An 11,556-nucleotide genomic window follows, 5' to 3' on the forward strand; every position below is an offset into this window, starting at 1 on the left:
AGAACTCGTGCCAAGTGGCAGGCAGAGTGGTAAAGGGCCGCATCAGGCAGGGCCAGAGAGCTTAGGCGTACGTAGGATCTTCAACGACCAACGGGGGTGGGGGAGCCTAATCCAGAGGAATTCATGAAAGGTTTTGTTCACCCGTCTGAGGAATGCGGGAGGAACTGCAATAGGCAGCGCCTGAAGCACGTAGAGTAATCGGGGCATTATGTTCATCTTGATAGTGATGCATCTACCAAACCATGAAAACATACCCCGTTGCCACTCCTCCAAGTCCTTCCGTATCTGGGCGAGAAGAGGAGGGAAGTTGCAATCGAATACACAATCAGAAGTAGCTGGAAGGGATATACCAAGATAAGAAATGCACGAAGAGCTCCGTTTAAAAGGAAAGTCAGCCCGAAGCAAGGATGCCATGCTCCCTGGCATCGCAATAGCAAGATTTCTTGGGGTTAATCTTATAAAAAGACAAGGCTTCGTAGGTATGAAACTCCTTGTGGAGGTTAGGAAGGGAGATCAACGGTTGTGTGAGAAAAAACAGAATGTCGTCGGCATACGCCGCCACTTTGGGCCAAACTGTTGCAGAGACCAAGACACCCCTGATGTCGGCGTTAGCCCCGATTGTCCGCAAGAAAGGCTCGAGGGACAGAACAAAGATCAAGGGGGACAAGGGGCGACCCTGACGAGTGCCGTTCAAAATCTCCAAAGATTGAGAGAGAATGCCATTGACCTTGAAACTTGGCGAGGGCTGGGAGTAGATCGCTTGGATCCATGACATTATGCGGTGTCCCAATCCCACATGGGTCAGGGTTTTGGATAGAAACGACCAGTTCACCCGGTCAAAGGCCTTTTCGGGCATCCGTCGAGAGGAGCATCATGGGTACCTTTCGGGTGTGCGCCATCTGTATCAAATTGATAGCCTTGGTGGTATTGTCTCTCGCTTCCCGAGACAATATAAAGCCTACCTGATCATCATGGATCAGTGACGGGATCAAAGGGGCCAAGCGTGATGCTAAGATCTTGGTAAAGAGCTTCAAATCTATATTCAGAAGAGAAATAGGGCGATAGTTTTGACATAAGAGAGGATCCTTACCTTCCTTGGCTATCACCGGAATATGAGCTCGGAGCGAGTCCAATGGAAACTGGGCCCCCGTGCCTGCCGAGTTATAGGCGGAAAGGAAGTGTGGGGATAAGACATCCACAAAGAGCTTGTAATATAAAAGCGAGAACCCGTCGGGGCGCGGGGGCCTTGCCATTCTGTGAGCCCGCAATGGCCGCCGAAAGCTCCCACGACTGGATAGGTTCCTCCAGCTGTTCAATCTCCTCGTCGGATAATTTCGGGAGACCTGATCGCAGAAGGTTTTCCCGAACAGGCAGCTTCGGAAGTGCCCGCAGAGGAGAGATTGTAAAGGGAAGCATAGTATTGGCGAAAAACCTCTGCAATCTCCTCCGTCGCCTGCACCTTCCGGCTACAGGCCATAAGGATCTCCGGGATGAACGTGTGCTCCCGTTGGTGGCGGAGTGCCCTTGCCAGAATCTTACCGCACTTATCCCCATGTTCGTAAAAGGATCTCTTGCACCTGGCCAGAGTGGATTTTGCCCTGAACAGCGTCAAAGCGCCTAGCTGTTCACGGAGACCAGTAAGCTCCAATAAGGCATCCCTCGCTTGTGAGCGCTTATGGACCGCTTTCAGATTCCCAATGCGTACCATCAGGTCATTCATCTGTTGCGTCCTCTCCTTCTTCTGTCGACAATCTTAATCAGAACCCCCCTGAGATAACTCTTGTGAGCTTCCCAGACAATCAATCGAGAGCTCTCCTGGATTGCATTAAGTTCGAAAAATGTATGCAGTTCCGCACCAACCTCCTCCAGCCTCCACCGCCATTGTTTCATCGCAGGACGCTGCAGGTCAAGCTCCAGCACCACTGGAGCATGGTCCGAAATGGTAATGGAGCCAATGGAAGCTGAAACGACGCGAGATAATAAGAACTGGGGAAGCAAGAAAAAGCCGATGCGTGTTTAAGAATCATGTGGTGGAGAGTAAAAAGTATAATCGCGAGTACTTGTACTGTCTACTCTGTACAGTAGAGTGCTATGAATGGATGTGTGTACAAATCCGTACATATGCAAAAAAAGTCAGTACAGTGACAGGGATTAAACAGGCCTTGCAGATAGCTTTAACCACTTCAATACCGGGCACTTTCACCCCTTTCCTGCCCAGGCCAATTTTCAGGTTTTAACGCTGTTGCATTTTGAATGACAATTGCGCGGTCATGCAACACTGTATCTAAACCAAATTTATGTCATTTTTTCCCACAAATAGAGCTTTCTTTTGGTGGTATTTGATCACTGCAAGTTTTTTTCTTTTTTTGCTAAACAAATAAAAAAATACCGAAAAGTTTGAAGACAAAAATTTTTTTTGTCTGTTATACAATTTTGTAAATACGTTTTTTTCCTGCACTGATGAGCACTGATGAGGCCGCACTGACAGGCACTGATGAGGAGGCACTGATGGGGTGGCACTGATATGTGCCACTGATAGGTAGCATGGATATGCAGCATTGGTGGGCACTGATAGGTGGCTCTACTGGGCACTGATTGGTGGCACTGATGGGCACTGATAGGTGGCGCTGATGGACAATGATAGGCGGCACTAATGGGCACTGATAGGCGGCACTGGTGGGAAATAATGGGCACTGGTGGGTGGCACTGATAGATGGCAATGATGGGCACTGGTGGGCAGCACTTATGGGGAGGGCACTGGTGGGCAGCACTGATGGGGGGGCACTGGCGGGCTCCCTGAGCCCTGATTGCCATCCCTGGTGGGCATCCCTGGAGTCATGGGTGGGCATCCCTGGTGGTTCTAGTGGCACCCCCCCAAGAGTCTGCACTGGAAATCAATGCTCTGATTACCAGTGCAGACCCCCCCCCCCCCGTCAGGAGAGCCACAGATCGGCTCTCCTCTACTCGTGCCTGTCAGGCACAAACTAAGGAAAGTTGATCAACGGCTCTTCCTGTGTACTATGTGACCAGCTGTGATTGGACACAGCTGGTCACATGGTATAGAGCCTACGTCAGTGTCAGAGTGACACGCCGCATCACCGATCGCCACTCTGCGCGCCCCCGGGGGGCACGCAGAGCACATTATCCTGCCGCCATCATATGACGTCCAGTCAGGATAATGCAACCACCTTCCCGCCGTCATTTAGGGCGGGCGGGAAGGTGGTTAAATGATAGGACTTTGTAAAAATGTCACTAAACTCAGCTCATAAAAAAACTCTCAATACAAGCTGTTTATAATCACTCAGTCACTATGAGATTCATGTTCTGTATTCTGAAAACCTGGCTGATTCTGCTGCTCTCTATCTCCACTTTCTGTCCATGTCCCCAATTCACCTAGGGATTTTGGTACCGGGATGATGCCTGCAGCTAAAGGCATCAAATGGGTACCGTTTTTTAGAGTCAGCGGTCAACTTTCAGGAGATAACAGCCGATGCTGGTCAGCAGCCACTTTGCCATTATCTCAGAGAGCGGGAGGGGACGTCCCACCCCCTCCCACTGCAGCTCTGCCTTGGTCTCTGGTCCCACCCGGAGACCAGAGCAAGCAGCCGGAAGGTCCGGCGGCTGGTTGGAGTCCCGAACAAAGCAGGATTTGGCTTTTATTGGGTTTCCGATGTAGTAACCTGGAAGCGACGTCACAATGTCACTTCCGGTCACTTCCGGCTGCTAACGGCATTTCGGCATTTTGAATATTTTGAAGTACAGTGGAGGGTTTGGGGGTCTTTTAGACACCCGATCCCTCCATAAAGAGTACCTGTCACTGCCTATTACTGTCACAAAGGATGTTTACATTGCTTGTGACAGAAATAAAAGTGATCAGATTTTATTTTATTTTTTTAAAAAACAGTTCTAAAAATAAAAAATAAATAAAATGAATAGGAAAAAAAAATTTAAAGGGCCTCCGTCACTGTGAGCTCGCGCATGAAAGAAAACGCATACGTAAGTCGCGCATGCAAATTAAAACTGTGTTTCAACCACACATGTGAGGTATCCCCGCGATTGCCAGAGAGAGAGCAATAATTCCAGAAAAAGACCTCCTCTGTAACTCGAAACTAGCAACCGTTATAAAATTTTCAACTGTCACCTATGGAGATTTTTAAGTACCTTAGTTTGTCGCCATTCCACAAGTGTGAGCAATTTTAAACCGTAACATGATAGGTATCTATTTACTCGCTGTGCCATCATCTTTCACAAAATATACAAAAATACGAAAAAAATAGTTTCAAAGACCGCTGCACAAATACCGCGTGACAAAAAATATTGCATCAACTGCCATTATATTCTCCAGAGTCTTTGCTAAAAAAATATATATGTTTAGGGGTTCTAAGTAATTTTAAAGCAAAAAATACTGATTTTAACTTGTAAACAACATGTGTCAGAAATAGGCTTGGTCCTTAACCACTTAAGCCCCGGAGGATTTTCCTGCTCAAAGACCAGGGCCTATTTTGCAATTCAGCACTGCGTGACTTTAACAGACAATTGCGTGGTCGTGTGACACTGTACCCAAATTAAATTGACGTCCTTTTTTTCCCACAAACAGGGCTTTCTTTTGGTGGTATTTGATCACCTGTGCGATTTTTATTTTTTGCGCTATAAACAAAAAAACAGCGTAAATTTTGTAAAAAATAACAATATTTTTCACATGTTTTTTTATATGAAATTCCAAAAAAAATGTAAAAATCTAAATTTTTTAACATTTTAGGCCAGTTTTCTGCTACATATTTTTGGTAAAAAAAATCGCAATAAACGTATTTTGATTGGTTTGCACAAAAGTTATTGCGTTTACTAACTAAGGGAAAGATATTTATGTCATCTTTATTGTTTTTTTTAACTAGTAATGGCGGTGATCTGCGATTTTTTTATTTTTTTTTGCGGGACTGCGACATTGCGGCGGACAGATCGGACCCCTGACTATCATTTTGGACACTTTTGGGGGTACCAGTGACATTACTACAGTAATCAGTGCTATACATATGCACTGTTACTGTAAAAATGACACTGGCCTTATGGAGTTAACTTTACTAGTGATCAAGGGGTTAAGTGTGTCCCTAGGGGCGTGATTTTAACTGTAAAGGGGTGTGGCTTGTGATGTAACCACAGAGACATACGATCCTACATAGCAGGATTGTATGATCTCTGCAGTTACACTAAGGGAGAATGACATTAGCCACCTGCCTTTCTCCCTCTCCAGCGGGAGATCGCGAGTGACCGGCGGACATCGGAGCCGCCGGTCACTCGCCCGGGGATGTCAGGGAACGAGCGGGGGCGGGTGCGCGCCCCCTGCAGGCTCCTGGGCGAGCGACGTAGTACTACATCGCTTTGCCCAGGAGGGGCTGACTGCCCCAGTAAATATACTGTGGGCGGTCGGCAAGTGGTTAAAGCGTAACTCCACTTTTGTTGAGAAAAAAACATTCCCCTTTGGATGATCTCTGTACATTACAAAGATTTTAGCAAACTTTGTTGCAGATTTCTACCTTTTTTTATTCTGAAGAAATCATTGTTTGTTTCTATGTGCTTCTGTGCTGAGTGGGTCAAATGGGAGTGGTTTCATAATTATCTATCAGCTGTGGCAGCTGTAGGGCTTTAATGAGGAAATCTGCTGGCCCTGCATCCCTTTAGACGTGTTCCTATGGGAGTATCTCACCAAAAATGACATTTTTATTGCAGGGGATGCCAGAAATCTGACTTGTATCTTAAGCAGACTTCTGGGAAAATTGGTGAGCCAATCACACAAGCAGGAAATTATGTTTCTGGGGTGTGGTCAGGACACATTCTGTGTACAGAACACCTCCAGGTAGCCATATTGCATTGCAAATTCAGAAAATTACAACAGCTGCAGATTGAAAAGGAAAGGTAATTTTTAATAACATTCAATTACAATATGATTTGAGTCGCAGTTGTATACGCTATATTGTTTTTTCTTTTTTGCTGTTTATTTTCCCCACAAAAGTGGAGTTATTCTTTAAGTAGTTACAGGGAAAAAGCTGCCAACCCTAAATGTGTCCCCACATGTACTAAAAAATAAATTGATAAAGAGTGTGGTGCTAAATCCCATAATTACATATATCTCATAATAAACAACACTCAATAAACCAAAAATAGTGTTGCAAATCAAAGAAATGTGAGTAGTTAGTGATATATAAACCCCAAAAAATACATCATTTTAGCAGTAGCAAGAAGGACAATCCCAGATAGCAAGGATAACTTGCCACAAATTTGTGGCATTGGAACTGTAAGTCTGTTAACTTACTGCACATTTTCACTGGTTGTACACTTGCAAAACACTTGAAGCACAAGTTCTAGTTGACACTTTTTCCAATTCGTAGCAAATTTGCGTGGCAAGCCTCAAGCAAGAGCAAAGTTGCAGTGGTGAGTCTACAGCAAGAGGTTTGCAAGTGTACAACATGTAAATTCAGTCACAGTGATCCATAACTGAACCAGAACTTGCAGCAGACTTGCAGAATGTCTGCAAAGAAAGTTGATCTGGAGTCATGCAATGCGGACTTGCTGCAATTGTGCAACAAATTTGTGAAGCCTGGCCATTCTAGCAAAAGCTTAGCAAGTCATTTTCAAACTTGCAGCACAATTGCTTACTATCTGGGGTGGTTGTTCTTCTAGTTGTTTGAAACAACCTTATCTGATGGCCTCCTAAAACACTTTGTGTGACTGTAACTACCTAAATTAATGCTGTTTGATGGTTGTAAAAGCATAATGGGCCTTAGCAGCCTAACAGCATGGCCATGATTTTCAGCTGGACTGTCATGTCTCCCAGGTGTGGCTGCTGAGAGGGTAGTCTCCCCACTGGCTCCATGAGAGGATTCTCATTGGACAGTGGAGGAAATCCAATCAATGGCCCACTCAGGCCTGTATCTACCCCAGAAGGCAGATTCTGCCGCAGAGGATTCTGGGAGTGGGTATAAGTTTGAAGGGAACGCATGACGCGGGAAGCAGAGTTCCAGGAGGGAGAGTACGGCTGTCTCTCCTCCTGTCAGAAGGATCGGGTGTCTCGGGTGGCTGCCTGAGAATCCAGGAGGGAAAGCTGAGCTGAGTTGCAGAGAGGATCCAGTGTGCCGAGGACCAGCGGAGGAAGAGGGGTTCAGATCCAGGAAAGCCTTCCAAGGTCGTGAGTACTGTGAACTGCCCCTGGGGGTCTAGCGCAGATATTCAACGATTTTATACTCTTTATTTATGGTTTGTCTCGCAGCTTCCTACAGTAGGTTTTTACCATGGATATTTTTGAATTCAGGGATCTACATACTATTGTGACGGATGATCTGTTTAATGGTTCTAGTCTCCCTGCTAATAGTAACAACAATGTCAGTGGCATCTTTTTGAGTGAATTGCATCTAAACTGGGACATTGTACTATTAGAGAAGTGTAGCTCTGAAAAAATAGTGCCAAGAAATCTCAGATGGGAGTTAGCCTTCCTATAATGGGGAAACTGACATAGAGGAATGGTACCAGTTCTTTAATCAGGCTGGAATCTCTCTCCTCAATTTTTTGGTCTCTAAAAAGTGGAGGAAGTTGGCTAAAATTGACGAGGAGGTTATTAGGATCAAGGGACAGTTAGAGCCCTTTAAGTTACAGGAGGAATATAAAAAATTCTCTGACGACCTCCAGAAACACCTGGAGAAGGAGGAGGCAGATCAGAGAAACAAAAATAATATAAAATATCTAAGGGATACCGATGACTATAAAAACAACAAAGTTTCTAAGTGGCAGGGTAAACTGGAAGCTGCACCAGTTGAACCTCCACCTCTGGCATCGGTGTCCAATCTTAGATCTACCACTCCTAGGATTGCTTCGCCCCTGGTGCAACATGTCTCCCCCCCCCCCCCCCCACGACGTGGGAGGTCTGGGAGAGGGAGAAGGGGTCGGGGGAGAGCACCTAGTAGAAATCAATCAGCCCCCTCTAATAGATTTGAGGTCCTTAGGGGCTTTGAACAATCACCGGGTGACCGCTATATCACTCAACACCCTAACGAGGGTTGAAGTAGGCAGGGTGATTATTCAAGGGGTTATAATGATTATGGCCCATCTGGAACCCCCTCTCATAGAGGTACTCCTGAGTTTAGGAGGCCCTACCAGGATAACTATAGGGCTGACAGGCCCCAACCTAACGAGAGATCGTATGCCCCCTCGGCCCATGGTCAACATTTTTTTCCCGAGGGAAAGAACAAATTCAAAAGAAGATTAGACCAAAACGAGGGAGCGGGGGGGCAAACGACTCAGGGCAAAAAAGAACAAGGCGGGCTTGATTGATCAAGGCCTTTTTAATTTGAGCGGTGCAGTTTTGAGCAGTGAGGAGAAGCTTGTTCTTGGCGCAGGTATGAAGTTTGTGCCTCCCCGCAGCCTGAATAAGTTCGATGTATTCATCGATATACATAAGTACATTAGGAAACTGCACGTTCAAAGATATCTAACCTCGAATCCTGTAAGGAATATTATTCCTAATTCTGATGGTTTTAAGCATTCGTCTTTAGCGAATGCATCACTTTTCAATCCGCCAGTGAATCTTCCTCCATCTCTGAATGTGTTCAGAGATGTGGTACTTGCGGATTTGGAAAAGGCGAATTGTAAGAAGGTGTATGTGGATCCCAAATTTAAGGTGGGAATGGATTCCCTAAAAAAACGCAATGATATTGTGGTTCGCCCAGCGGACAAGGGCGGGGGGTGATTATTTTAAATAAAGTGGATTACTGTGCTGAAATGCACAGAATTCTGTCCGATCAGGACACTTATCACCCATTGCCCAAAAATCCCACTACCACCTATAAGAGAGAATTAGTCTCACTGGTGGAAAAGGGCTACCAGCAGCAGATCCTGAATAAGAAGGAGAAGGAGTTTCTGATTCCTGTGGCACCTCGTATACCCATTATTTACTATCTGCCCAAAGTCCATAAGGACCCCCTTAATCCTCCAGGATGGCCCATAATTAGTGGCATGAACTCAATAACATCTAGAGTGGGGTGCTAGATTGACCACTACCTTCAGCCTTTTGTTACCACTATGCCTTCATATATTAAAAGTGGTCAGGTCTTTGGATACGTTTGAGTGGAGAGAGGGCCTTCTGCTGGCAACAGCAGATGTGAACTCTCTCTACACTATTATTTCCCACCAGCATGGCCTGGAAGCAGTACAACACTTCCTCCATGAGGATGCGTCTCTTCCTAGGAGACAGCAGGAGTTTATTCTCGACCTTATGGATTATGCGATGGGGCATAATTTTTTTTGGTTTGGGGGTACCCATTACGTTCAATGCAGAGGTGTGGCCATGGGGGCGAAATTTGCTTCTTCAATGGCCAACCTCTTTATGGCTAGATGGGAGGGTGAAGTGATCTATAGACATAACATCCCTGAACTCCTCTACTGGGGGCACTATATCGACGATATTCTGCTGATTTGGGGTGGAGATAGGGACTCCTTAGAGTCCTCCTTCTCCACTCTGAACAGCAACGATCGTGGTATAGCCCTCAAACATGATATCAGTGGGGAGGAAATACACTTTTTGAATCTGAAGATCCGTGTACAGAATAATAAACTTGTTACATCTCCGTTTTTTAAGGAAACGGATCGTAACGGGTTTATCAGCTTAGAGAGTTGCCATCACAGACCCTGGCTGAGGGGGGTCCCCAAAAGTCAGTTCCGGAGACTTAGGAGGAACTGCACCTTGTTGCAGTACTACCATGCAGAGGCCCAGGTTCTGAAGGAACGTTTCCTGGACAGGGGATATGGTTCGGATGAACTCTATTCCATTATCCAAATGGTGGCAGAGTTGGATAGGGATTTGATTTTAAATCTGGAGAGGGAGAACCCTTCTAACGATACGACCGGAGTTGAGTCTACTAAGTTCTCACCCCGGTTTTCCTTCTTTACGTCCTTCTCCTGTCACCATTATATGGTAAAGAGGATTTTGGCCAGACATTGGGACATTTTGAAAGGGGACAGGATTTTGGGACCCATCATTCCAAATCACCCCTCAGTCATTTTTAGGGGTGCTCCCCCTTTGAGGCTGAGGATAGCTCCCAATGTCATCGAGCCCCCTGTCAGACCAAAGTTCTTTTTTGATAGAGATGGTTTCTATCCCTGCAGACGATGCGCTGTCTGTTCTATTAACCATTTGAAACAGAGGAAGTACACCCAATTTTCGTGCAATAAGACTGGCATAACGTATGACATCAAATGCTTTGCTACTTGCGCGACTAAAAGTGTGGTGTATTTAATCACCTGCCCCTGTGGGCTACACTATGTAGGGCGCACAACTAGGAAATTTAGGGTGAGAATGAACGAGCACATCGGAAATATCCGGAGGGGATTTCCGAAACATAATTTGTCGAAACATTAGGACAAATACCATGGAAGGGATCCCACAGGGACCTCATTCATGGTCATTGACCTCTTCATATCCAACTGGCGAGGGGGTCACTTGCGTAGGGGCATCTCGCAGCTGGAGACTAGATGGATCTATCTTTTAAAATGTCTTAGACCATCAGGCTTGAACGTAGACCTTGATATTAACTCTTTTATTAACAACAGTTAGCTTTTATCATGAATTTTACACCTTTTTGTGGTTAATGATACATTTTATGGTATTTTAATAATTTTTTTGCATCCCATATTATTGTATGGTGATCTGTATTATGTGCATCTTTCTGGCTTGTGACCTCGACTCTTATATATATATATATATATATATATATACAGTGGGTACGGAAAGTATTCAGACCCCCTTAAATTTTTCACTCTTTGTTATATTGCAGCCATTTGCTAAAATCATTTAAGTTCATTCTTCTTCCTCATGAATGTACAAATAGCCCCCCATACTGACAGAAAAACACAGAATTGTTGACATTGTTGCAGATTTATTAAAAAAGAAAAACTGAAATATCACATGGTCCTAAGTATTCAGACCCTTTGCTCAGTATTTAGTAGAAGTCCCCTTTTGATCTAATACAGCCAGGAGTCTTTTTGGGAAAGATGCAACAAGTCTTTCACACTTGGATTTGGGGATCCTCTGCCATTCCTCCTTGCAGATCCTCTCCAGTTCTGTCAGGTTGGATGGTAAACGTTGGTGGACAGCCATTTTTAGGTCTCTCCAGAGATGCTCAATTGGGTTTAAGTCAGGGCTCTGGCTGGGCCATTCAAGAACAGTCACGGAGTTGTTGTGAAGCCACTCCTTCGTTATTTTAGCTGTGTGCTTAGGGTCATTGTCTTGTTGGAAGGTAAACCTTCAGCCCAGTCTGAGGTCCAGAGCACTCTGGAGAAGGTTTTTCTCCAGGATATCCCTGTACTTGGCCGCATTCATCTTTCCCTCGATTGCAACCAGTCGTCCTGTCCCTGCAGCTGAAAAACACCCCCACAGCATGATGCTGCCACCAGCATGCTTCACTGTTGGGACTGTATTGGACAGGTGATGAGCAGTGCCTGGTTTTCTCCACACATACCGCTTAGAATTAAGGCCAAAAAGTTCTATTTTGGTCTCATCAGACCAGAGAATCT

Source organism: Pelophylax lessonae, assembly GCF_965119305.1.
Source record: "Pelophylax lessonae genome assembly, chromosome: 1".
Taxonomy (NCBI): domain Eukaryota; kingdom Metazoa; phylum Chordata; class Amphibia; order Anura; family Ranidae; genus Pelophylax; species Pelophylax lessonae.